The sequence below is a fragment of the Doryrhamphus excisus genome, chromosome 3, assembly GCF_030265055.1.
Source record: "Doryrhamphus excisus isolate RoL2022-K1 chromosome 3, RoL_Dexc_1.0, whole genome shotgun sequence".
Lineage (NCBI taxonomy): Eukaryota > Metazoa > Chordata > Actinopteri > Syngnathiformes > Syngnathidae > Doryrhamphus > Doryrhamphus excisus.
Window position 1 is genome coordinate 702,501 of NC_080468.1, and position 26,521 is coordinate 729,021.

Consider the following 26,521-nt stretch of genomic DNA (forward strand, 5'->3'; position numbering starts at 1 on the left):
CGTCCTGACTTGGCAAATAGTTTGAGAAGGCCTTTGCTGAAAGGACCTTCTCACATGAACTCTGACTCTCTTGAGCACTGACTTCTTATGAAGGGCTCAGCCGTGTTGTACAATCTGACAGTCCTTTGCTGCCACATCATTCCAGTCGAGGATCATGGACATGACCAGGAAAATGCCAGCTGTGGGATTTCAAGCAGTGCCTTCTGAGAGAAAAGAGTCTTAATCTGGCGCTTGAGACCAATCATCCACACAACCTAAAACGGTGCCCTGATCAGGAAAAAACTGTGACCTTGTGAGGTTTGCTGACAACGGAGGACACTCTAAAGAAGCCAGACAAAGCAACACACTCCTCAGCCTCCCTGGGAAAGTCTATTCCAGGGTGCTGGAGAGAAGGGTACAACTGTTGGTCGAACCTCTGCTACAAGAGGTCCAATGTGGTTTTCGTCCTGGTCACGGAACACTAGACCAGCTCTGTGACAAGTTGTTGTGGCCGAGTGGTTAAGGCGATGAACTAATCCATTGGGGTTTCCCCGTGCATCAAATCCTGCCGACAACGTACAGTTTTGGGGGCACTCTTGGTGTCAAGACTTCACTGACGGTGGCGATCCATGGCAAATCCTCAGACCAAAAACATGTCAGGGAATCCATGAAAATTGCCTGCACTGGAAAAAGCAGAGAACCACCTTCGCAGCAGAAATAGCTCAGTTGGGAGAGCGTTAGACTGAAGATCTAAAGGTCCCTGGTTCAATCCCGGGTTTCAGCACAGTCCTTCTTTACGTCCTGATTTGGCAAATAGTTTGAGAAGGCCTTTGCTGAAAGGACCTTCTCACATGAACTCTGACTCTCATGAGCACTGACTTGTTTTGAAGGGCTCAGCCGTGTTGTACAATCTGACAGTCCTTTGCTGCCACATCATTCCAGTCGAAGATAATGAACATGACCAGGAAAATGCCAGCTGTGGGATTTCAAGCAGTGCCTTCTGAGAGAAAAGAGTCTTAATCTGGCGCTTGAGACCAATCATCCACACAACCTAAAACGGTGCCCTGATCAGGAAAAAACTGTGACCTTGTGAGGTTTGCTGACAACGGAGGACACTCAAAAGGAGCCAGACAAAGCAACACACTCCTCAGCCTCCCTGGGAAAGTGTATTCCAGGGTGCTGGAGAGAAGGGTACAACTGTTGGTCGAACCTCTGCTACAAGAGGTCCAATGTGGTTTTCGTCCTGGTCACGGAACACTAGACCAGATCTGTGACAAGTTGTTGTGGCCGAGTGGTTAAGGCGATGAACTAATCCATTGGGGTTTCCCCGTGCATCAAATCCTGCCGACAACGTACAGTTTTGGGGGCACTCTTGGTGTCAAGACTTCACTGACGGTGGCAAATCCTCAGACCAAAAACATGTCAGGGAATCCATGAAAATTGCCAATGCAATGGAAAATGTTTGCCAAAAGCAACCATGAGACTTGTCAACTCGTGAGTGGTATTGCAGCTCACGGTTTTGGGGGATCTCACATGAATTCCCATGAATCCTCTGAAACGATTTTGGTCTGATGACTTCCCATGGATCGCCACCATCAGTGATGTCTTGACACCAAAATCGTGTCGGAGGATTCATGGGAATTCATGTGAGATCCCCCAAAACCGTGAGCTGCAATACCACTCACGAGTTGACAAGTCTCATGGTTGCTTTTGGCAAACATTTTCCATTGCATTTTGACTGATATACAACGGCATAATCTGTGAGGTTCTACGTTTGTGACAATTTGTTGTGGCCGAGTGGTTAAGGCGATGGATTAGAAATCCATTGGGGTTTCCCCGCACATCAAATCCTGCCGACAACGCACAGTTTTGGGGGCACTCGTGGTGTCAAGACACCTGAGCAAATAGGTCAGCCAGAAGGACCACGATGGACCATCCTAAATCCCACTAAGTCGTGAGCTGGAAGGACCACAGTGGGTCATCCTGAATATCACTAAATTGGCAAGCAGTTGTCCTTGCAATTTAACCACTGGTCTTTCGGGGCAGTCATGGTGTCAGGACGCCTGTGACCACGATGGATCATCCGAAATCCCACTAAGTAGTTGTGAGCCCGAAGAGCCACAATGGGTCTTCCTAAATAAAGCTAACACAGGTTCAAACTAACCGGTTCAAATTCTGCCGACAATGTGCAGTTTTGGGGGCACTTGTGGTGTCAGGACGTCTGTGACATTTCAACTGAAAAATAACGGTATAATCGGCGAAGTTGTTTGCAAGTTGTTGTGGCCGAGTGGTTAAGGCGATGGACTAGAAATCCATTGGGGTTTCCCCGCGCAGATTCAAATCCTGCCGACAACGTACAGTTGTGGGGGCACTTGTGGTGCCAAGACTTCACTGACGGTGGCGATCCATGGCAAATCCTCAGACCAAAAACATGTCAGGGGATCCATGAAATCCTTTTCAGTCATGGTGTAAGGACGCCTGTTACAATAGAGATCTAGGTGAAATTGCCTGCACTGGAAAAAGCAGGGCACCACCTTCGCAGCTGAAATAGCTCAGTTGGGAGAGCGTTAGACTGAAGATCTAAAGGTCCCTGGTTCAATCCCGGGTTTCAGCACAGTCCCTCTTCACGTCCTGACTTGGCAAATAGTTTGAGAAGGCCTTTGCTGAAAGGACCTTCTCACATGAACTCTGACTCTCATGAGCACTGACTTCTTTTGAAGGGCTCAGCCGTGTTGTACAATCTGACAGTCCTTTGCTGCCACATCATTCCAGTCGAAGATAATGGACATGACCAGGAAAATGCCAGCTGTGGGATTTCAAGCAGTGCCTTCTGAGAGAAAAGAGTCTTAATCTGGCGCTTGAGACCAATCATCCACACAACCTAAAACGGTGCCCTGATCAGGAAAAAACTGTGACCTTGTGAGGTTTGCCGACAACGTACAGTTTTGGGGGCACTCTTGGTGTCAAGACATCACTGATGGTTGCGATCCATGGGAAGTCATCAGACCAAAATCGTGTCAGAGGATTCATGGGAATTCATGTGAGATCCCCCAAAACCGTGAGCTGCAATACCACTCACGAGTTGACAAGTCTCATGGTTGCTTTTGGCAAACATTTTCCATTGCATTTCGACTGATATACAACGGCATAATCTGTGAGGTTCTACGTTTGTGACAATTTGTTGTGGCCGAGTGGTTAAGGCGATGGATTAGAAATTCATTGGGGTTTCCCCGCACATCAAATCCAGCCGACAACGCACAGTTTTGGGGGAACTCGTGGTGTCAAGACACCTGAGCAAATAGGTCAGCCAGAAGGACCACGATGGACCATCCTAAATCCCACTAAGTCGTGAGCTGGAAGGACCACAGTGGGTCATCCTGAATATCACTAAATTGGCAAGCAGTTGTCCTTGCAATTTAACCACTGGTCTTTCGGGGCAGTCATGGTGTCAGGACGCCTGTGACCACGATGGATCATCCGAAATCCCACTAAGTAGTTGTGAGCCCGAAGGGCCACAATGGGTCTTCCTAAATAAAGCTAACACATGTTCAAACTAACCGGTTCAAATTCTGCCGACAACGTGCAGTTTTGGGGGCACTTGTGGTGTCAGGACGTCTGTGACATTTCAACTGAAAAACAACGGTAAAGAAGAAGCGAAGTTCTTTGCAAGTTGTTGTGGCCGAGTGGTTAAGGCGATGGACTAGAAATCCATTGGGGTTTCCCCGCGCAGGTTCAAATCCTGCCGACAACGTACAGTTTTGGGGGCACTCTTGGTGTCAAGACATCACTGATGGTGGCGATCCATGGGAAGTCATCAGACCAAAATCGTGTCAGAGGATTCATGGGAATTCATGTGAGATCCCCCAAAACCGTGAGCTGCAATACCACTCACGAGTTGACAAGTCTCATGGTTGCTTTTGGCAAACATTTTCCATTGCATTTCGACTGATGTACAACGGCATAATCTGTGAGGTTCTACGTTTGTGACAATTTGTTGTGGCCGAGTGGTTAAGGCGATGGATTAGAAATCCATTGGGGTTTCCCCGCGCAGGTTCAAATCCTGCCGACAACGTACAGTTATGGGGGCACTTGTGGTGCCAAGACTTCGCTGACGCTGGCGATCCATGGCAAATCCTCAGACCAAAAACATGTCAGGGGATCCATGAAATCCTTTTAAGTCATGGTGTAAGGACGCCTGTTACAATAGAGATCTAGGTGAAATTGCCTGCACTGGAAAAAGCAGTGCGCCACCTTCGCAGCTGAAATAGCTCAGTTGGGAGAGCGTTAGACTGAAGATCTAAAGGTCCCTGGTTCAATCCCGGGTTTCAGCACAGTCCCTCTTTACGTCCTGACTTGGCAAATAGTTTGAGAAGGCCTTTGCTGAAAGGACCTTCTCACATGAACTCTGACTCTCTTGAGCACTGACTTCTTATGAAGGGCTCAGCCGTGTTGTACAATCTGACAGTCCTTTGCTGCCACATCATTCCAGTCGAGGATCATGGACATGACCAGGAAAATGCCAGCTGTGGGATTTCAAGCAGTGCCTTCTGAGAGAAAAGAGTCTTAATCTGGCGCTTGAGACCAATCATCCACACAACCTAAAACGGTGCCCTGATCAGGAAAAAACTGTGACCTTGTGAGGTTTGCTGACAACGGAGGACACTCTAAAGGAGCCAGACAAAGCAACACACTCCTCAGCCTCCCTGGGAAAGTCTATTCCAGGGTGCTGGAGAGAAGGGTACAACTGTTGGTCGAACCTCTGCTACGAGAGGTCCAATGTGGTTTTCGTCCTGGTCACGGAACACTAGACCAGCTCTGTGACAAGTTGTTGTGGTTAAGGCGATGAACTAATCCTTTGGGGTTTCCCCGTGCATCAAATCCTGCCGACAACGTACAGTTTTGGGGGCACTCTTGGTGTCAAGACTTCACTGACGGTGGTGATCCGTGGCAAATCCTCAGACCAAACACATGTCAGGGAATCCATGAAAATTGCCTGCACTGGAAAAAGCAGAGAACCACCTTCGCAGCTGAAATAGCTCAGTTGGGAGAGCGTTAGACTGAAGATCTAAAGGTCCCTGGTTCAATCCCGGGTTTCAGCACAGTCCTTCTTTACGTCCTGACTTGGCAAATAGTTTGAGAAGGCCTTTGCTGAAAGGACCTTCTCACATGAACTCTGACTCTCATGAGCACTGACTTGTTTTGAAGGGCTCAGCCGTGTTGTACAATCTGACAGTCCTTGCTGCCACATCATTCCAGTCGAAGATAATGGACATGACCAGGAAAATGCCAGCTGTGGGATTTCAAGCAGTGCCTTCTGAGACAAAAGAGTCTTAATCTGGCGCTTGAGACCAATCATCCACACAACCTAAAACGGTGCCCTGATCAGGAAAAAACTGTGACCTTGTGAGGTTTGCCGACAACGTACAGTTTTGGGGGCACTCTTGGTGTCAAGACATCACTGATGGTGGCGATCCATGGGAAGTCATCAGACCAAAATCGTTTCAGAGGATTCATGGGAATTCATGTGAGATCCCCCAAAACCGTGAGCTGCAATACCACTCACGAGTTGACAAGTCTCATAGTTGCTTTTGGCAAACATTTTCCATTGCATTTCGACTGATATACAACAGCATAATCTGTGAGGTTCTACGTTTGTGACAATTTGTTGTGGCCGCGTGGTTAAGGCGATGGATTAGAAATCCATTGGGGTTTCCCCGCACATCAAATCCAGCCGACGACGCACAGTTTTGGGGGCACTGGTGGTGTCAAGACACCTGAGCCAATAGGTCAGCCAGAAGGACCACGATGGACCATCCTAAATCCCACTAAGTCGTGAGCTGGAAGGACCACAGTGGGTCATCCTGAATATCACTAAATTGGCAAGCAGTTGTCCTTGCAATTTAACCACTGGTCTTTCGGGGCAGTCATGGTGTCAGGACGCCTGTGACCACGATGGATCATCCGAAATCCCACTAAGTAGTTGTGAGCCCGAAGAGCCACAATGGGTCTTCCTAAATAAAGCTAACACAGGTTCAAACTAACCGGTTCAAATTCTGCCGACAACGTGCAGTTTTGGGGGCACTTGTGGTGTCAGGACGTCTGTGACATTTCAACTGAAAAATAACGGTATAATCGGCGAAGTTCTTTGCAAGTTGTTGTGGCCGAGTGGTTAAGCGATGGACTAGAAATCCATTGGGGTTTCCCCGCGCAGGTTCAAATCCTGCCGACAACGTACAGTTATGGGGGCACTTGTGGTGCCAAGACTTCGCTGACGCTGGCGATCCATGGCAAATCCTCAGACCAAAAACATGTCAGGGGATCCATGAAATCCTTTTCAGTCATGGTGTAAGGACGCCTGTTACAAAAGAGATCTAGGTGAAATTGCCTGCACTGGAAAAAGCAGTGCGCCACCTTCGCAGCTGAAATAGCTCCGTTGGGAGAGCGTTAGACTGAAGATCTAAAGGTCCCTGGTTCAATCCCGGGTTTCAGCACAGTCCCTCTATACGTCCTGACTTGGCAAATAGTTTGAGAAGGCCTTTGCTGAAAGGACCTTCTCACATGAACTCTGACTCTCTTGAGCACTGACTTCTTAAGAAGGGCTCAGCCGTGTTGTACAATCTGACAGTCCTTTGCTGCCACATCATTCCAGTCGAGGATCATGGACATGACCAGGAAAATGCCAGCTGTGGGATTTCAAGCAGTGCCTTCTGAGAGAAAAGAGTCTTAATCTGGCGCTTGAGACCAATCATCCACACAACCTAAAACGGTGCCCTGATCAGGAAAAAACTGTGACCTTGTGAGGTTTGCCGACAACGTACAGTTTTGGGGGCACTCTTGGTGTCAAGACATCACTGATGGTGGCGATCCATGGGAAGTCATCAGACCAAAATCGTGTCAGAGCATTCATGGGAATTCATGTGAGATCCCCCAAAACCGTGAGCTGCAATACCACTCACGAGTTGACAAGTCTCATGGTTGCTTTTGGCAAACATTTTCCATTGCATTTCGACTGATGTACAACGGCATAATCTGTGAGGTTCTACGTTTGTGACAATTTGTTGTGGCCGAGTGGTTAAGGCGATGGATTAGAAATCCATTGGGGTTTCCCCGCACATCAAATCCAGCGGACAACGCACAGTTTTGGGGGCACTCGTGGTGTCAAGACACCTGAGCACATAGGTCAGCCAGAAGGACCACGATGGACCATCCTAAATCCCACTAAGTCGTGAGCTGGAAGGACCACAGTGGGTCATCCTGAATATCACTAAATTGGCAAGCAGTTGTCCTTGCAATTTAACCACTGGTCTTTCGGGGCAGTCATGGTGTCAGGACGCCTGTGACCACGATGGATCATCCGAAATCCCACTAAGTAGTTGTGAGCCCGAAGAGCCACAATGGGTCTTCCTAAATAAAGCTAACACAGGTTCAAACTAACCGGTTCAAATTCTGCCGACAACCTGCAGTTTTGGGGGCACTTGTGGTGTCAGGACGTCTGTGACATTTCAACTGAAAAATAACGGTATAATCGGCGAAGTTCTTTGCAAGTTGTTGTGGCCGAGTGGTTAAGGCGATGGACTAGAAATCCATTGGGGTTTCCCCGCGCAGGTTCAAATCCTGCCGACAACGTACAGTTATGGGGGCACTTGTGGTGCCAAGACTTCGCTGACGCTGGCGATCCATGGCAAATCCTCAGACCAAAAACATGTCAGGGGATCCATGAAATCCTTTTAAGTCATGGTGTAAGGACGCCTGTTACAATAGAGATCTAGGTGAAATTGCCTGCACTGGAAAAAGCAGTGCGCCACCTTCGCAGCTGAAATAGCTCAGTTGGGAGAGCGTTAGACTGAAGATCTAAAGGTCCCTGGTTCAATCCCGGGTTTCAGCACAGTCCCTCTTTACGTCCTGACTTGGCAAATAGTTTGAGAAGGCCTTTGCTGAAAGGACCTTCTCACATGAACTCTGACTCTCTTGAGCACTGACTTCTTATGTCCTTTGCTGCCACATCATTCCAGTCGAGGATCATGGACATGACCAGGAAAATGCCAGCTGTGGGATTTCAAGCAGTGCCTTCTGAGAGAAAAGAGTCTTAATCTGGCGCTTGAGACCAATCATCCACACAACCTCAAACGGTGCCCTGATCAGGAAAAAACTGTGACCTTGTGAGGTTTGCTGACAACGGAGGACACTCTAAAGGAGCCAGACAAAGCAACACACTCCTCAGCCTCCCTGGGAAAGTCTATTCCAGGGTGCTGGAGAGAAGGGTACAACTGTTGGTCGAACCTCTGCTACGAGAGGTCCAATGTGGTTTTCGTCCTGGTCACGGAACACTAGACCAGCTCTGTGACAAGTTGTTGTGGTTAAGGCGATGAACTAATCCTTTGGGGTTTCCCCGTGCATCAAATCCTGCCGACAACGTACAGTTTTGGGGGCACTCTTGGTGTCAAGACTTCACTGACGGTGGTGATCCGTGGCAAATCCTCAGACCAAACACATGTCAGGGAATCCATGAAAATTGCCTGCACTGGAAAAAGCAGAGAACCACCTTCGCAGCTGAAATAGCTCAGTTGGGAGAGCGTTAGACTGAAGATCTAAAGGTCCCTGGTTCAATCCCGGGTTTCAGCACAGTCCTTCTTTACGTCCTGACTTGGCAAATAGTTTGAGAAGGCCTTTGCTGAAAGGACCTTCTCACATGAACTCTGACTCTCATGAGCACTGACTTGTTTTGAAGGGCTCAGCCGTGTTGTACAATCTGACAGTCCTTGCTGCCACATCATTCCAGTCGAAGATAATGGACATGACCAGGAAAATGCCAGCTGTGGGATTTCAAGCAGTGCCTTCTGAGACAAAAGAGTCTTAATCTGGCGCTTGAGACCAATCATCCACACAACCTAAAACGGTGCCCTGATCAGGAAAAAACTGTGACCTTGTGAGGTTTGCCGACAACGTACAGTTTTGGGGGCACTCTTGGTGTCAAGACATCACTGATGGTGGCGATCCATGGGAAGTCATCAGACCAAAATCGTTTCAGAGGATTCATGGGAATTCATGTGAGATCCTCCAAAACCGTGAGCTGCAATACCACTCACGAGTTGACAAGTCTCATAGTTGCTTTTGGCAAACATTTTCCATTGCATTTCGACTGATATACAACAGCATAATCTGTGAGGTTCTACGTTTGTGACAATTTGTTGTGGCCGCGTGGTTAAGGCGATGGATTAGAAATCCATTGGGGTTTCCCCGCACATCAAATCCAGCCGACAACGCACAGTTTTGGGGGCACTCGTGGTGTCAAGACACCTGAGCCAATAGGTCAGCCAGAAGGACCACGATGGACCATCCTAAATCCCACTAAGTCGTGAGCTGGAAGGACCACAGTGGGTCATCCTGAATATCACTAAATTGGCAAGCAGTTGTCCTTGCAATTTAACCACTGGTCTTTCGGGGCAGTCATGGTGTCAGGACGCCTGTGACCACGATGGATCATCCGAAATCCCACTAAGTAGTTGTGAGCCCGAAGAGCCACAATGGGTCTTCCTAAATAAAGCTAACACAGGTTCAAACTAACCGGTTCAAATTCTGCCGACAACGTGCAGTTTTGGGGGCACTTGTGGTGTCAGGACGTCTGTGACATTTCAACTGAAAAATAACGGTATAATCGGCGAAGTTCTTTGCAAGTTGTTGTGGCCGAGTGGTTAAGCGATGGACTAGAAATCCATTGGGGTTTCCCCGCGCAGGTTCAAATCCTGCCGACAACGTACAGTTATGGGGGCACTTGTGGTGCCAAGACTTCGCTGACGCTGGCGATCCATGGCAAATCCTCAGACCAAAAACATGTCAGGGGATCCATGAAATCCTTTTCAGTCATGGTGTAAGGACGCCTGTTACAATAGAGATCTAGGTGAAATTGCCTGCACTGGAAAAAGCAGTGCGCCACCTTCGCAGCTGAAATAGCTCAGTTGGGAGAGCGTTAGACTGAAGATCTAAAGGTCCCTGGTTCAATCCCGGGTTTCAGCACAGTCCCTCTTTACGTCCTGACTTGGCATAGCATATATATTATAAATAACACACTATTGCAATGTTCATTTTGTAAATGTTGTATACCAGATTGTTAGAAAGAGCTCTTTGTTCAGTATCATGTTAGTTTTTTATAGCTCAAGTACATGTATTGTCATGATATATTAGCACTTGATGCAATCCTTCACTCCCCCCCCTCACCACAAACTCGCACTACAGTTTTTCTGTGAATATCACGGTTTAAGTCTTACCTTTTCGCTAAGTTTGTTATTCTGTGCTGGTATTTCAAGAAAGCCTGCCTAGCCAATGAGGTCCGGCGGAATGTATAGAATATATGCATTTTGCAGCTCATTATGACTTGATCACTGCACTTTCACCTCAGATCAAGTTGGCAAATAGTTTGAGAAGGCCTTTTAGAAGGCCTTTGCTGAAAGGACCTTCTCACATGAACTCTGACTCTCTTGAGCACTGACTTCTTATGAAGGGCTCAGCCGTGTTGTACAATCTGACAGTCCTTTGCTGCCACATCATTCCAGTCGAGGATAATGGACATGACCAGGAAAATGCCAGCTGTGGGATTTCAAGCAGTGCCTTCTGAGAGAAAAGAGTCTTAATCTGGCTCTTGAGACCAATCATCCACACAACCTAAAACAGTGCCCTGATCAGGAAAAAACTGTGACCTTGTGAGGTTTGCCGACAACGTACAGTTTTGGGGGCACTCTTGGTGTCAAGACATCACTGATGGTGGCGATCCATGGGAAGTCATCAGACCAAAATCGTGTCAGAGGATTCATGGGAATTCATGTGAGATCCCCCAAAACCGTGAGCTGCAATACCACTCACGATACCACTCACTCCCTGGTTCAATCCCGGGTTTCAGCACAGTCCCTCTTTACGTCCTGACTTGGAAAATAGTTTGAGAAGGCCTTTGCTGAAAGGACCTTCTCACATGAACTCTGACTCTCTTGAGCACTGACTTCTTTTGAAGGGCTCAGCCGTGTTGTACAATCTGACAGTCCTTTGCTGCCACATCATTCCAGTCGAAGATAATGGACATGACCAGGAAAATGCCAGCTGTGGGATTTCAAGCAGTGCCTTCTGAGAGAAAAGAGTCTTAATCTGGCGCTTGAGACCAATCATCCACACAACCTAAAACGGTGCCCTGATCAGGAAAAAACTGTGACCTTGTGAGGTTTGCCGACAACGTACAGTTTTGGGGGCACTCTTGGTGTCAAGACATCACTGATGGTGGCAATCCATGGGAAGTCATCAGACCAAAATCGTTTCAGAGGATTCATGGGAATTCATGTGAGATCCCCCAAAACCGTGAGCTGCAATACCACTCACAAGTTGACAAGTCTCATGGTTGCTTTTGGCAAACATTTTCCATTGCATTTCGACTGATATACAACGGCATAATCTGTGAGGTTCTACGTTTGTGACAATTTGTTGTGGCCGAGTGGTTAAGGCGATGGATTAGAAAACCATTGGGGTTTCCCCGCACATCAAATCCTGCCGACAACGCACAGTTTTGGGGGCACTCGTGGTGTCAAGACACCTGAGCAAATAGGTCAGCCAGAAGGACCACGATGGACCATCCTAAATCCCACTAAGTCGTGAGCTGGAAGGACCACAGTGGGTCATCCTGAATATCACTAAATTGGCAAGCAGTTGTCCTTGCAATTTAACCACTGGTCTTTCGGGGCAGTCATGGTGTCAGGACGCCTGTGACCACGATGGATCATCCGAAATCCCACTAAGTAGTTGTGAGCCCGAAGGGCCACAATGGGTCTTCCTAAATAAAGCTAACACAGGTTCAAACTAAACGGTTCAAATTCTGCCGACAACGTGCAGTTTTGGGGGCACTTGTGGTGTCAGGACGTCTGTGACATTTCAACTGAAAAACAACGGTATAATCGGCAAAGTTCTTTGCAAGTTGTTGTGGCCGAGTGGTTAAGGCGATGGACTAGAAATCCATTGGGGTTTCCCCGCGCAGGTTCAAATCCTGCCGACAACGTACAGTTTTGGGGGCACTCGTGGTGCCAAGACTTCACTGACGGTGGCGATCCATGGCAAATCCTCAGACCAAAAACATATCAGGGGATCCATGAAATCCATTTCAGTCATGGTGTAAGGACGCCTGTTACAATAGAGATCCAGGTGAAATTGCCCGGATCTTCATGGTTGCTGACTGAATTGGCAGTTTCCCTTGCTTTTCAACTGAAAAGCAACGCTATAATCGGCGAGGTTCTTTGCAAGTTGTTGTGGACAAGTGGTTAAGGCGATGGACTAGAAATCCATTGGGGTTTGGGGTTGTCAACGTACAAGGAGCCGGACAAAGCAACACACTCCTCAGCCTCCCTGGGAAAGTCTATTCCAGGGTGCTGGGGAGAAGGGTACAACTGTTGGTCGAACCTCTGCTACAAGAGGTTCAATGTCCATGGCAAATCCTCAGACCAAAAACCTGTCAGGGAATCCATGAAATCCTTTTCAGTCATGGTGTAAGGACGCCTGTTACAATAGAGATCTAGGTGAAATTGCCTGCACTGGAAAAAGCAGAGAACCACCTTTGCAGCTGAAATAGCTCAGTTGGGAGAGCGTTAGACTGAAGATCTAAAGGTCTCTGGTTCAATCCCGGGTTTGAGCTTTTGCTGAAAGGAACTTATCTTCACATCCAGCCAATGCCAGAGGAAATTAAAAGCCAAACCATCGACTGCAAGGGCACAAGTTGAGTCCACCGAGATACCAAGGTGACCCCAAAGGTAGCTCAGGTGTTTCTTTCACAGCTGTTTTTTAAACCTCGTTTGCGATTGTGAAAAGCCATTTTTTTCTGGAACATGTTATATGAACTACAATTTTCCCTACAAAGGAGAAATCTTTGTAAATTTGGACAATTGTCCTTTGTCTTGCTATTGTGGTCTGTTTTCTTAGTGCCACAAATGTCCAAATCCACAATGGTTTTGCTGTTGTAGAGAGCATTGTAGTACATATGACATGTATACTACATGTGACATCGGAAATGATGGGAATTTTTTCAACAGAACAAGACTTCTGATTCAAAATATTTGTTTCAGTTGGAGGGACAAAAAATCAGCACAGGAATCACTGAAACACAGTGAATCGTGAATCGTGGTGGAGGGGTTTGAGTGCCCGGGTGATTCGATTTTCTGGGGCTATATGCCCCTGGTCGGGTCTTCCAAGGCAAACAGGTCCGAGGTGACAGGACAGACCAAGAGGGATTCAGAAGACCCTTATGATGACAACAAAGAGGAGGAACTGCACCTCGCCCCGATGTGGGATACCAGGGCCTGTTCTGAATTCCGCTTTGGCCAATTGACACCACAAATGCTCAGAAGCAGTCCTCGTTAGTATAATGGACAGTATCTCCGCTTGTCACGTGGAAGACCGGGTTTTGATTCCCCAACGGGTAGTTGTTCTTTTGTATGTCACGTTGAACCTTGAGCAGGGTTGCGGTTGCAACAACCAGTCCGGGAAAACAACCCCCCCCCCCCCCCTCGAACAAGACATCTTTTAATCATTTTCTCGAAGTGTTCAGCTGAGTTGTACAATCTGACAGTCCTTTGCTGCCAAATCATTCCAGTCGTGGATAATGGACCTGACCAGTAAAATGCCAGCTGTGGGATTTCAACCAGTGCCTACTGAGAGAAAGGAGCCTTAAGCTGGTGTAGGCCCTTTCCCTTAAATGTGAAACTAACCTCTTTTGTCCCCCTACTGTGCTCAAGTACAGTATGCAAGAAGATTTCTGCTCCCTCATCCTCAGCACCGAGAAGGCCAAGGAGATGACCTGCACACAAGGAATAACTTGTTTAAGTAAACCTTTTCGACCTAGCTGACCCATCAAGAAGTCAATCTTTGTTTGCTAAATTCTCCCAGTCACCATGAGGATGTGCTGGTTTAGTGCATATGCATAGTTCCCATCGTGTAACGATGCATGGTGTGTTTGAGGGGGTATAGCTCAGTGGTAGAGCATTTGACTGCAAATCAGGAGGTCCTGGTTCATATCCGGATGCCCCATGATGCACTGCCTTGGTTTTAGGATTATTTTATTTATTATTTACTATTTAAGAATAGTCTAAAGGTACATGGATGCGTGGCTCAAACACCCTTGAGAATTGCAACAACTTGTGGTAATGTGTCTCGAATCGGTGTAATATAACTCAATTGTTTCCGTTTTTGCATGGTTCCTTTGGTCAATCCAACTCAAGTGAGGTTGGTTTTGGTTTGTTTCCATAAAGGTATGGGAAGGTTACTGTTGTAACCCTATATTGTATCCAGTTTGGCTCCATTTTGCATGGGAGTTTATTGTTCAGTTGCATAAATATTGAAGTCAAAAGTCGATATTCCATCTGATTATGACTTGCTAACTGCAGGCTGTATCTATGGCAATTTCGGGACCGGGGCTTCTTCATCTCTGTCCATGGCAAGGTCAAGTACAGTATGTCAGAAGTTTTTGCCTTGTGAGTTCCCCTCATTCATCAAGGGCCTGTATAGCGCAGTTGGTAGAGCATCAGCTTTTTCGCAGGGTCCAGGGTTCAAGACCTGTTCAAGTGACCCCTTCCCTTAAATGTCAAACCAACCTCTTTTGTCCTCCTACTGTGGTCAAGTACAGTGGGTGCAATGAATAACGCATCTGACTACGGATCAGAAGATTCCAGGTTCAACCCCTGGGACTCGCCAACCTTTCCAATTGACCTGAGTCTAAAATTAAAGTTTTGCCTGCAGACAAATTTGGAGCAGCTGAAATGGGCAAACTGCACCTCAGAGTCCGAGTTCATGGGTTTCGCCCGGAAAAGGACAGCTCTGCTCTTCATGAGGTGGTCGGGTGTGTTGCACCAGCCTGCAGACATCCTGTACACTACCATGTCACATTGCTCATTTATAACAGTAGGAAGAGAAGTAATCCTTTTGTGCAGAGCTTCAACCATGTTCAGAGGAGGCAGGGGTGTTCTGTGCTTCCATTGCCGAGGCGGCTGTGGCCGTAAGGTGGTCTGTGCTTGCCGTGGCGGTAATCTTAGAACCCATTGGTGGATACCATTGGTAAGGGATGCCGTCTTTTTGGCTCATAGGACTTCAGCTGACAGGGGGGTGGGGAAGCCATGGAGAATGACTTCCGGACGGCTTCGAAGAGATTCTGGACCACCATCCGGCGTCTCGGGAAAGGAAAGCATTGCCCAGTGAAGTTCCATCAACTCTAATGTAATCTGACAGTGTGTACTTCAGGACCCTACAATGCACTTGTAGGTTCTGTAGTGTAATGGTTAGCACTCTGGTCTCTGAATCCAGTGATCCAAGAACCTTCTTGCCCTGCAGCAATCGAGTGTTTGGACTGTGTCTTCCTTTAACAGTAAGTGTATGATGACTTATTTACTTACTCTCCAAATCAGTGGTGACCGTGCATCAGGATGAGTTCCTCAAATGACGCGAATGTCTGTGACAGCTGATGTCAAGGATCAGCTGGCAGCATGTGAGGAAGACACTTGGTTTATGTGCAGGGCTCCACAAGTCTTTCCAGTTCCAGTTAAAAGCCAGGCTCCTCATGTACTTTCCATAAAGTACCAAGGGATTGTCCTGTTGCCCTTTTTTGAGGGCAAAAATGAGGCATTTGCAAAGTGGACCTCAGACCTGGTCACCTGAACAGGGACTCGAATCCCGGACGCTCAGATCAAAAGTTTAATGTTCAGATGACTGGCTCAACCTTTGTCTTGTCTGACCATGAACTCTTTTTGGCCAGAAGATATTTGGATTGTCCATGTGGGCAGTTTAAGACCTCAGTCGATCTTGGAGGTGACAATTTCAGGACCGCGGTTTATTCATGTCTGCAAGGTCAAGTACAGTATGCTAGCAGATTTTGCCTTGTGAGTTCTCCTCTTTCATCAAGGGCCTGGATAGCTCAGTTGGTAGAGCATCAGACTTTTAATCTGAGGGTCCAGGGTTCAAGTCCATGTTCCCTTAAATGTCAAGCCAACCTGTTTTTTCCTCCTACTGTGGTCAAGTACAGTATGTCAGCAGATTTCTGCTCCCTCGTCCTCAACAGTGAGAAGGCCAATGAGCTGACCGTGCACACAAGGAATAACTTGTTTAAGTAAACCTTTTTGACCATGCACCTTTGCCATCTTCCAGGACTGGTGCATCACACCCGAGCACCTCATGAAGACCAGAGGACAATCAGTCGTAACAATCAAGACGGGTTTGCTTTACCCTACTGGTTGTTGCAATCGTAACCCTGCTCAAGTTTCAACATGAAATTGTGACATACAAAACAGGAGCTTCCCGTCGGGAAATCACACAACTGTCTACAATTCTGAAAATTGTTGTGGTGTCGATTGGCCAAAGGGGAATTCAGAACAGGCTCGTGGCGCATGACCGTTTTTGTGGTAGCTGACAACTTCAACCAGTGAAATCCATCCATTTTCTGTACCGCTTATCCTCATCAATGGACTGTATTCCCCACCTGTTACCAGCATGGGGACATTCCAACCCAAGATGAGAACACATTGGGCCAGGTATAAAACAACATAGGACGTGGCACAGAAACAGCTTCCCCCTACCCCCACTTTTCGCCCAGACCACAAAAGCAGAACGCCACCTTTGCAGCTGAAATAGCTTACTTGGGAGAGTGTTAGACTGAAGTTTTAAAGGTGCTTGTTTCAAGCCCGAGTTTCAGCACAATTCCTGTCCATGTTGCGACTTTGCAAATAGTTTGAAAAGGCTCATTGGCTGGCTGAAAGGACATTAACGTCATTCTTCAAAAGGCCACCCATCCAGTCAATGTTAGAGGCGGTGACAAGCCAAATCATTGACTCCAAGCGTACAAGATGAGTCCACTGAAACATCAAGGTGAGCCCGAGGGTGGCTCAGGTGTTTGTTTCACAGCTAGCTTTTAAACCTTTAAAGCCGCAATTGTGATTTCTTATTTTGTTGAAGAAAAGCCCATTATTCCCCAACAATTTTCCCTACAAAGGAGAAATATTTGTCAATTTGGACAATTGTCAATCTGCCCCCAATTTGGACACATTGTCGTGTTTCATTGTTTGGTAACTGCTTTGTGACTTCGCCAGTCCCCTTAAAAGCCCCTTCTTTCAGGTTTCCACAGTGTAGTGGTTATCACGTTTGCCTCAACCGCAAAGGGTCCCTAGATCCAAACTGGGTGGAAACATGGCCTTTCAATTCCTTCTTTTACAAAAAAATCAAGGTGACAAAGAGCACAAGAGAACAAGGATATCTGCTTGATATCTGAAGGTGTGTACACGAGCATCTGTCCCTAGTTTGGACACACAATCCATATTTCCCAGATGACTGATCGGGTGCATCACAGGCCTGCACGAAGGGGCTTTTAGGAAGGAGGTGGCTGCTGTGGTGTCGTTGCGTGCAAACAACATCCTCATCCTCGACACAGCGAAGACCAAGGAGGCGAATAATCGTCGGTTCTGTCCGCTTAGACTGGCATGATTTCACCAGTACTGTTGAAAGCCTGGCCACTCGTGTGGTTTCCTTCACGCAGTGGTTCACCTAACACTGACGACAGCCCTTCACCGGCGCTGTGGATTAGTTGGTCAAAGTTCCTGTCTTGTAAACAGGAGACCCTAGGTTCAAATCCCAGCAGTGCCTTGTCGGTGTTTCTGCAACTCCTTTGCTGTTTTTTTTTCTCTCCAACATGTCAAGTAAATGTTTTGAATCAGATGTCTTGTTCTGTTGAAGAAATACCCATCATTTCTGATGCCATATGTAGTATACATGTCATATGTACTACAATGCTCTCAAAGGCAAAACCATTGTGAATTTGGACATTTGTGGGGCTAAGAAAATAGACCACATTAGCAAGAGCAAAGAGGTTGGGGTTTAACATTTAAGGGAAGGGGCCCACAACTCACCGCCTGAACAGATCTTGAACCTTGGACCCTCAGATTAAAAGTCTAATGCTCTATGAACTGAGCCAGCTAATTAATTCATGGCTAAAGGCAAATGCACCCGATCAGTCATCCGGGAAATATGGATTGTGTGTCCAAACTGGGGACAGATGCTCGTGTGCACACCTTCAGAGATCAGGCACATATCCTTGTTCCCATTCGTCACCTTGATTTTTTTTTGTAAAATAATGAATTGAAAGGCCATATTTCCACCTATTCGACCAAAGCCAAAGACAAATCCGATCTATAGTCATTACCTGCTCAAAGTCAGTTCCCTGAACAGGTATGGAACCTGTGCCGCGGCAGTGAGAGCACTGACTCCCGACCACTAGACCACCAGGGGTGGTATTCTGGGTGCACTCAGAAAGGTCCTGACAGTGTGTCCATCAAAAGAACCAAAATAGTTATGAGACCTTCTCTGCCTACAGTACAACAGCAGGGGAATTAGCTCAAATGGTAGAGCTCGCTTTGCATGTGAACGGTAGTGGGATTGATACCTGCATTCTCCAAGGAATCCTTTGTTTTATAATAGAATAGATGTTGGGATCAGAAATGAGTCCAGGATCAGTCCCTCAGCATCCTCAGTCAGTGAGTAAATTACCAAGTCCCAATCCCAATTTTGACGTCATAAACAGCCACAGATATCAATCAAAACCCAGTCCCAATTACATTCTCCTGCCAAGCACCTTGTCTTATTGTGTAGGCAAGTGGTGCAATGGATAAAGCATCCGACTACAGATCAGAAGATTCCAGGTTCAACTCCTGGCTAGCTCGGCAACCTTTCATAAATAAAATGCAATTTTGCCTGCAAATGGGCAAACTGCACCTCCAAGTTCATGGATTTCGCCCGAAAAGGACAGCTCTGCTCTTCATGAGGTGCTCGGGTGTGTTGCACCAGCCTGAAGACGTCCTGTACACTACCATGTCACATTGCTTATTTATAACTGTAGGAAAGAAAAGTATTCCTTGTGTGCAGAGCTTCGACCATGTTCAGAGGGAAGCAGGGGTGTTCTGTGCCTCCATTGTCGAGGTGGCTATGTCCGTAAGGTGGTCGGAGCTTGTCGTGGCGGTTATCCTAGAACCCATTGGTGGATACCATTGGTGAGGGATGCCGTCAAGCTGAAGGAGTTCTATTAGGCCTTTTTGGCTTATGGGACTTCAGCTGACAGGAACCGACAGGCCAAGCGGTCCGTGGCATTCGCTGAGGCAAAAACTCTGAAATGGGAGGAGTTTGGAGAGGCCATGGAGAATGACTTCCGGACGGCTTCGAAGAGATTCTGGACCACCATTCGGCGTCTCGGGAAAGGAAAGCAGTGCACAGTGAAGTTCTATCAACTCTAATGTAATCTGACAGTGTGTACTTCAGGACCCTAAAATGCGCTTGCAGGTTCCATGGTGTAATGGTTAGCACTCTGAATCCAGTGATCCAAGTTCAAGTCTTGGTGGAACCTACTTGCCCTGCAGCAATCGAGTGTTTGGACTGTGTCTTCCTTTAACAGTAAATGTATGGTGACTTATTTACTTACTCTACAAATCAGTGGTAACCCTGGATCAGGATGAGTTCCCCAAATGACTTGAATGTCTGTGACAGCTGATGTCAAGGATCAGCTGGCAGCATGTGAGGAAGATACTTGTTTTGTGTACGGGGGTACACTAGTCTTTTTGTCCAGAAGATATTTGGCTTGTCCATGTAGGCAGTATAAGACCTCAGTCGATCTTGGGGGTGGCAATTTCGGGGCCGTACTATTTTTTTTTACCTTTCCCCGGGTGGTTGGCAGCCTTGATGGGGGTGTTTCACAGTTGACTGGGTTGTGCGCTGTTGGTTATGGGGCCCGGGGAGTTTTAGGCCTGGGCTTTTGTCACCGCCATGCTGTTTTCCTTGTGGTGGTGTACTGTTGGTAATGAGGGCTGGGGTGTTGTCGACATGGGCTTTTGTTGTTCCTTCACAGTCCGCATTCTCTGCACTTGTGGTCTAAATTTTGGGTAGAGGATAATGGGGTCCACTGCCCCCATTGATCTGCTCCTTGCAGTCTTGGTGACCAAGGTGTTTGTTGCCGCTCTGTTTTGACATGCTGTTTTCTCTACCTCTCCCTGGTCTTTCTGCAGCCTTGTCAAGGGTGTTTCACACGTGGGTGGGTGATCACCCACTTGTGGATGGGGTCCACTCTCTGGTGGGTTGTCACCATGAGCTTTTGTTGTTCCTGGAGCACATAAAGAAGAGTGGTCAATATGGGGGTTGAACCCGTGACCTTGGCGTTATTAGCACCACGCTCTGACCAACTGAGCTAACCGAGCACAGTTGGTGGTGTACTGATCGTTGCTCATGGTCGAAATTTTTGTTCTAGGACAATGGGGTCCACCTGCCCCCATTTGTCTTTTCCATGCAGTCACGGTGGCCGAGCGGTTAAGGCGTTGGACTCAAAATCCAATTTGGTCACTTATGAACTTTTTTTCCCCATTGGCAAACTATTATTGTGTCCGTGCCAGATACACAGGATTTCCTTTTCTACTAAAGGCACCATTGTCAAGTTTGCATGCTTTGCAGGCACTATGCTTGAGTTGTTAAATTACATGCCTAGGAAAGAGGGGCTCGTTGGTTCCAAGTCCAGTAGTCCTCTACTGGTATTTCCATGACTCTGGTTTTCATACTTTTTATCAGAGGTCATCTTAAGGTACAAAGACTGTTTTCTGGAGAAATGCAAGACCCCATGGTGCGATTGGTGCCTGTGCAGGTCTTCCTGGTCCACCACAGAGAAGGAAGTCGACAGCAACTGTGCAAAGGCACTGTATAAAGGGTGATGTTCTGAGGCACACTCACAAAGAAGCCGTCGCATACAGTGGAACAAGTCCAGCTTGATGACTATACTGTTGTTGTAGGAGGTTCTTGATGCACATGTATTCAACAGGTTCCCAGATGTGGCCTCAGTAACAATTGTGTCAGTTGTTTGCCATGCATCCCAGTTGAGATGTTCCTCTGCAGAAGAGCCTGAAACCCTGAACGGTGCAAAGCAATCTCTGAGAAACACAAATAACAGTGCACATGTGAAATAATGACACTTAATAGAGTTAATTTTTGACATTTGTGGTTAAAGTGATGAAGTCTTATCTGTCAACCCACTGAAAGCACTCAGCATGTTCAACTTTGATATCTGCCCACAGAAGAACAAGTTCAAGTCCAGGTGGAACCAACTTGCCCTGCACAATTCAAAACATTTATTTGAAATGTTGAAGAAAAAAAAACAGCAAAGTAGTTGCTGAAACACCAGCAAGGCACTGCTGGATTTGAATCCAGGATCTCCTGTTCACCAGACAGGCACTTTGATCAACTAAGCCACAGCTCTGGTGAAGAGGTGTCTTCAGTGTTAGGTGAACCACTGCATGAACGAAATGACACGAGTGGCCAGGCTTTCAACAGGACTGGTGAAATCTTAAAAAAATGGTTAGATCAGTCGGTAGAGCATGGGAGTCTTAATCTCAGCGTTGTGGGTTCGAACACTACGTTTGCAGATCAGCACTTTTGTGGATACATTTGAAAGATATCTTTCTCTTTGTCAGAGGACCTCGCAAGGTCACAGTTTTTTCCTGATCAGGGCATCCAGTTTCTGTCCCTTTTGCTGCTGTGCAATGTAAATTTCCTCACTGAGGGACGAATAAAAGTACATCTAATCTAATCTACAATTCTGAAAATTGTTGTGGTGTCGATTGGCCAAAGGGGAATTCAGAACAGGCTCGTGGCACATGACCGTTTTTGTGGTAGCTGACAACTTCAACCAGTGAAATCCATCAATTTTCTGTACCGCTTATCCTCATCAACGGACTGTATTCCCCACCCGTTACCAGCATGGGGACATTCCAACCCAAGATGAGAACACACTGGACCAGGAACACAGCAACATACGTGGCACAGACACAGTTTGACCCTGACCGCCCCGACTGAAAAAGCAGACCACCGCCTTTACAGCTGAAATAGCTCACTTGGGAAAGCGTTTGACTGACATTCAAAAGGTCCATGGTTCAAGCCCAGGTTTGAACACAATCTCTGTTTCTGTTGCGACTTTTCAAATAGTTTGAAAAGTCTCATTGGCTGGCTGAAAGGACCTTAATTTCATTCTTCAAAAGGCCACCCATTCAGACAATGTTAGAGAAGGTTACAAGCTAAACCATTGACTCCAAGGGCACAAGTTGAGTTGAATCGTTTACCACTGATATGTGTTTGAACTCAAATCTACAAGTAAACTAGGAATCTTACTCTGACTCTTAGAGAAGACACTGTGCACTGTTGTGATTTTTTTGACGGACATGAATTAGGAACCAAATGGTCCTTCGACTTCGACCTGCAACACAATTCCACTGTGCCTATGCAGGCATTGGTGGATCAGTGGTAGAGTTCTCGCCTGCCATGCCACGACCTGGGTCCGATTCCCAGGCAATGCAACAGGGCTGTTATTATACCTTTCATTGGTGAAAAAAGTGCCAAGACCGTTTTCGGGACCAACACATGACCTCTGAATTCGATCAGAAAAGTCAATCATCTCTACCTGAGACTTGATTATCTCCAAAATTCTGTCAAAAGTAGCATTCTCAGCCACAGCGTGTTGGAGCCCGCAACCTCAATGAGACGCCGTGGAACACTCAGATGTACTCACTCGCCCCAAACCAACAAGACCTTCGATAGCTCAGTTGGAAGAGTGGAGGACTGTAGTGGTTCAAGCTTGCATCCTTAGGTCGCTGGTTCAAGTCCGGCTCGAAGGACAAGCTGTTTGCTCTTGTCTGAAGGACCTCCACTTCCCGGTCGATGGAGTTTGAGTTGATTCTTTATCACACAGTCTGAAATTGGCAAACTGAGAAATTCTGATTGAGTGACCAATGCAGTCTGTCTATTTGAATACATTTCGTGTCAACTCATGTTGAAAAAGGACAGAGCCAATTCCGTGAGAGCACAAGACCCCTGGATTGTACCGATAAATACTTTGCGCTCATCAAAGAGTAAAGATGGTGTCCTGGTTTGCAATGCCTCCATTGTTACGCCAGAAAGTGCGAGTCACATCCGAAACACAGAGGAAGTGTGCTGGGCTCATAACCCAGAGGTCAATGGATCGAAACCATCCTCTGCCATCTGCATATCCTTATTCCCATTTGTCACCTTGCTTTTTTTGTAAAAGTAGTAATTGAACGGCCATGTCTCCACCCAGTTTCAAACTGGAGACCTTTTGCGTGTTATGTGATAACCACTACACTGTGGAAACCAGGGGGAAAGGGACTGCCGAAGTCACAAAGCAGTTGCCGAACAATGAAACAAGACAATGTGTCCAAAGTGGAGGCAGATTGACAATTGTCCAAATTGACAAAGATTTCTCCTTTGTTGGGAAAATTGTAGTTCATTTTACATGTTCCAGAAATAATGGGCTTTTCTTCAACACTCCAGCAAAGGAACCAAAATAGTTCTCTGCCAACGCTGCAACAGCAAGCGATCTAGCGCAAATGGTAGTGTGCTCGCTTCGCATGCGAGAAATCCTTTGATTTTTGTTGATGTTCTCTTGACTAATCAAATCAACAATATTTGTATAGCACTTTTCCTGCAAATACATGCAACACAAAGTGCTTTACAGAATTAAAAACAATTACCACAATTAAAAGAAAAAAAAACAAATACTAAGAATGTACTGTTATCACATTTATTTTTGCATTTTTCAAGAAAAATCTTAGTTAATCACACACTCTCACGCTGCCCCCTCGCGGCCAAACTTGAGATAGCTTTCGTTTTTGCCCAAACGTGTTCCAGCTACTCAGTCTGCACACAGCCACCACACAGTGCACATCAGTGACGGTTCATCTGCAGTTTTCAGCCTTGGGGTATCTTAGTCCGTAAGTTTTGAAGTTTTATATGTGTTTCTGCAAATATGAGTGTTTAATAAAACGTAAACTAGCATTTTGAGCTACAGTTGAATGTGAATGCTATGCTAGATTTGCACATGTGACTGTTAGCTAGGCTAAACGTTTTCATTTCGTTTTTTATACTTTCACTTTGCATTTTCTTTCATTTTTGATGAAGCCTGTACACATTGCTGATACACTGTTTTATTTGTGTATTACAGTTTTACAACTTGTTACAAGAGATTACTGCCTGCAAGCCAAGTAAAGCTCTAAGAACATACATGGCCACGGAGTATTTCTTTGGTTGTCTAGCCTTGTCTAGCCTTGGTAGACGTCACACCATCGTGAGGACAGAATAGTAAAAGGACTGTTACACAGCGGGCTAAAACACCATCTGCTGTTACTAAAGCACGTGTCCAGACGATACAAGATGGAGCAGCAAAACGAGTCGGACCAGACGCAAAAGCTCTACGACACCAGGTCAGTCGCCTCAAAAACAAAGCAAGGGCTAGAGCCGAAGCAGCCCTGGTGGAGGCGAAATATGCAGCCCGAGAAGCAGAAATGATGAAAGCAAAGGCTAAAATAGAGGCTGAAGCAGCACAACGCAAAGCAGAACTGGAGGCCAGTCTGTATGTGCTAAAGATCGAGAGAAGTGCCACGGCAGCCGCAGCTGAAGAAGCAGTCTGTGAAGGCGCAGCAGCAGTGGAAGGCAGCTCTCTCGAAGACCTGGCACAGATCCCTCCAGAGGACACCGCTCAACACACCAGCGAGTATGTGAAGGCTCACTACGTGACACCCGACGCTCAGCAGCCAGCTCCGGTCCCACAGCAGCCACTCACCACATCCACGCCAGCACCACGAGCATCATTACCAGCACCACCATCTTTAGTCCAGTGGTATCCGCTCCCCGGCACCGTCACAAACCAGCCTACGACCTTTGTTAATGGTGAGGTTATGTTTGATTACAATCAAAATAGGTCCTCACATTGTCCTCCTGCTCCAGTGTCTCACACAGCTAGCCTCAGAGACTATCCTTGTGAACCAGCACAAATGACTGATCTTACTAAACATCTCGTTAGAAGAGAACTTGTGAGCTCTGGACTTTTGAAATTTGATGACTGTCCAGAAAACTACTGGGCCTGGAAAACCTCTTTCCAGGATGTGATTAGAGGGCTTAATTTAGCAGCTAGAGAAGAGCTTGATTTACTGTTAAGGTGGCTCGGCCCCGAGTCTTCCACACAGGCTATGCGTATCAGGTCCGCACATGTTCACAACATTACAGCAGGAGTAGCTTTGGTGTGGGAGAGGTTAGATGAAACATATGGCTCACCAGAGGTCATTGAGAATGCTCTTTTGTCAAAACTAGAGAACCTCCCTAAAATCTCGAACAAAGATAATCAGCGTCTCAGAGAGTTAGGGGACATTCTATTGGAGATTCAGGCAGCTAAGGCAGAGGGATATCTGCCTGGTCTAGCTTATCTTGACACAGCTAGGGGGGTAAATCCTATTGTCGAGAAGCTTCCCTACGGTCTGCAAGAACGCTGGATATCACTCGAGTCTATGTACAAAGAAGAACACAGGGTTTCCTTTCCACCATTCACTTACTTTGTAAGTTTTATATCCAGGCAAGCAAAAACCCGAAACAATCCAAGTTTTGCGTTCTCATCGAACTGCGCTGTAACTCAGACAAAACATGAAAGATATGCAAAACAATATAACAATCCCAAAACAGTTTCAGTGAGGAAAAACAGAGGTAACAGCAAAACCTACAAGTAACAGTGTTAAAGAAAAGAAAACAGATGAGCCAGCAGATCAATGCCCAATACATAACAAGCCACATCCCTTATCAAAATGTCGTGGGTTTAGGGTCAAACCGTTAGATGAGAGAAAAGCTTATCTAAAAGAAAACTCAATCTGTTTTCGCTGTTGCGCTACCACAAAACATGTAGCCAAAGACTGTAAAATAGCTGTGAAATGCAAAGAGTGTGGCAGCGACAGGCACATCAGTGCGCTACATCCCGGTCCAGCTCCCTGGTCAACTTCGGCTCAAGTAACGGAGCAAGAGCAAGGCGGGGAGTGTGAAAACAGTTTCCCTGAAGTGACCTCAAGATGCACTGAAATCTGTGACAAAGTGCATGGACTCAGGTCATGTTCTAAAATCTCACTTGTGAATGTGTACCCTGCTGACCGTCCTGACCAATCTCAGAAAATGTACATTGTGTTAGATGACCAAAGCAACCGGTCTCTGGCAAAGTCAGAGTTTTTTTTAGCTGTTTAACGTCAAATCAGCCCCATCCAGTTACATTTTGAAAACATGTTCTGGTATTAGTGAGACCACAGGCAGGAAAGCTCACAACTTTGTTGTTTCTTCACTTGATGGTGGCAATCGCGTAACTCTTCCACCTCTGCTGGAGTGCAATGCAATGCCAGATGACCTCAGTGAAATTCCCACGCCTGACATTGTACAGTACTTCCCGCACCTCGCACCCATTGCTGGTAAGATACCACCTTTAGAGCCTGACACACCTATTTTGCTTTTGTTGGGGCGAGACGTTTTGAGTGTACATAAAGTGCGTGAACAGTACAATGGCCCACACAACACACCTTATGCCCAGCGTTTAGACTTGGGGTGGGTTATTGTTGGCGAAATATGTCTAAATGGAGTACACAAACAGACAAAAGTAAACGTGTACAAAACAAACATCTTACCAAATGGCCGGTCTTCT

The 26,521-nt window shown here is 46.7% G+C and overlaps 11 non-coding genes across 11 annotated transcripts; all 11 read left to right on the forward strand.

Moving 5' to 3' along the window:
* Positions 1-2,520: 2,520 nt before the first annotated feature.
* Positions 2,521-2,593, forward strand: trnaf-gaa (transfer RNA phenylalanine (anticodon GAA)). The gene has a single exon. It is a non-coding gene; the product is annotated as a tRNA-Phe (tRNA).
* Positions 2,594-3,648: 1,055 nt separating this feature from the next.
* trnas-aga (transfer RNA serine (anticodon AGA)) lies at positions 3,649-3,730 on the forward strand. The gene has a single exon. It is a non-coding gene; the product is annotated as a tRNA-Ser (tRNA).
* Positions 3,731-4,237: 507 nt separating this feature from the next.
* Positions 4,238-4,310, forward strand: trnaf-gaa (transfer RNA phenylalanine (anticodon GAA)). The gene has a single exon. It is a non-coding gene; the product is annotated as a tRNA-Phe (tRNA).
* Positions 4,311-5,005: 695 nt separating this feature from the next.
* Positions 5,006-5,078, forward strand: trnaf-gaa (transfer RNA phenylalanine (anticodon GAA)). The gene has a single exon. It is a non-coding gene; the product is annotated as a tRNA-Phe (tRNA).
* A 2,445-nt stretch (positions 5,079-7,523) lies between these two features.
* trnas-aga (transfer RNA serine (anticodon AGA)) lies at positions 7,524-7,605 on the forward strand. Its single transcript has one exon. It is a non-coding gene; the product is annotated as a tRNA-Ser (tRNA).
* Positions 7,606-7,791: 186 nt separating this feature from the next.
* On the forward strand, positions 7,792-7,864 carry trnaf-gaa (transfer RNA phenylalanine (anticodon GAA)). The gene has a single exon. It is a non-coding gene; the product is annotated as a tRNA-Phe (tRNA).
* Positions 7,865-8,528: 664 nt separating this feature from the next.
* On the forward strand, positions 8,529-8,601 carry trnaf-gaa (transfer RNA phenylalanine (anticodon GAA)). Its single transcript has one exon. It is a non-coding gene; the product is annotated as a tRNA-Phe (tRNA).
* Positions 8,602-9,920: 1,319 nt separating this feature from the next.
* trnaf-gaa (transfer RNA phenylalanine (anticodon GAA)) lies at positions 9,921-9,993 on the forward strand. Its single transcript has one exon. It is a non-coding gene; the product is annotated as a tRNA-Phe (tRNA).
* Positions 9,994-11,928: 1,935 nt separating this feature from the next.
* On the forward strand, positions 11,929-12,010 carry trnas-aga (transfer RNA serine (anticodon AGA)). Its single transcript has one exon. It is a non-coding gene; the product is annotated as a tRNA-Ser (tRNA).
* A 5,538-nt stretch (positions 12,011-17,548) lies between these two features.
* Positions 17,549-17,622, forward strand: trnat-ugu (transfer RNA threonine (anticodon UGU)). The gene has a single exon. It is a non-coding gene; the product is annotated as a tRNA-Thr (tRNA).
* Positions 17,623-22,586: 4,964 nt separating this feature from the next.
* trnay-gua (transfer RNA tyrosine (anticodon GUA)) lies at positions 22,587-22,673 on the forward strand. The gene is given in 2 exon segments: positions 22,587-22,623; positions 22,638-22,673. It is a non-coding gene; the product is annotated as a tRNA-Tyr (tRNA).
* The last annotated feature ends 3,848 nt before the right edge of the window (positions 22,674-26,521 follow it).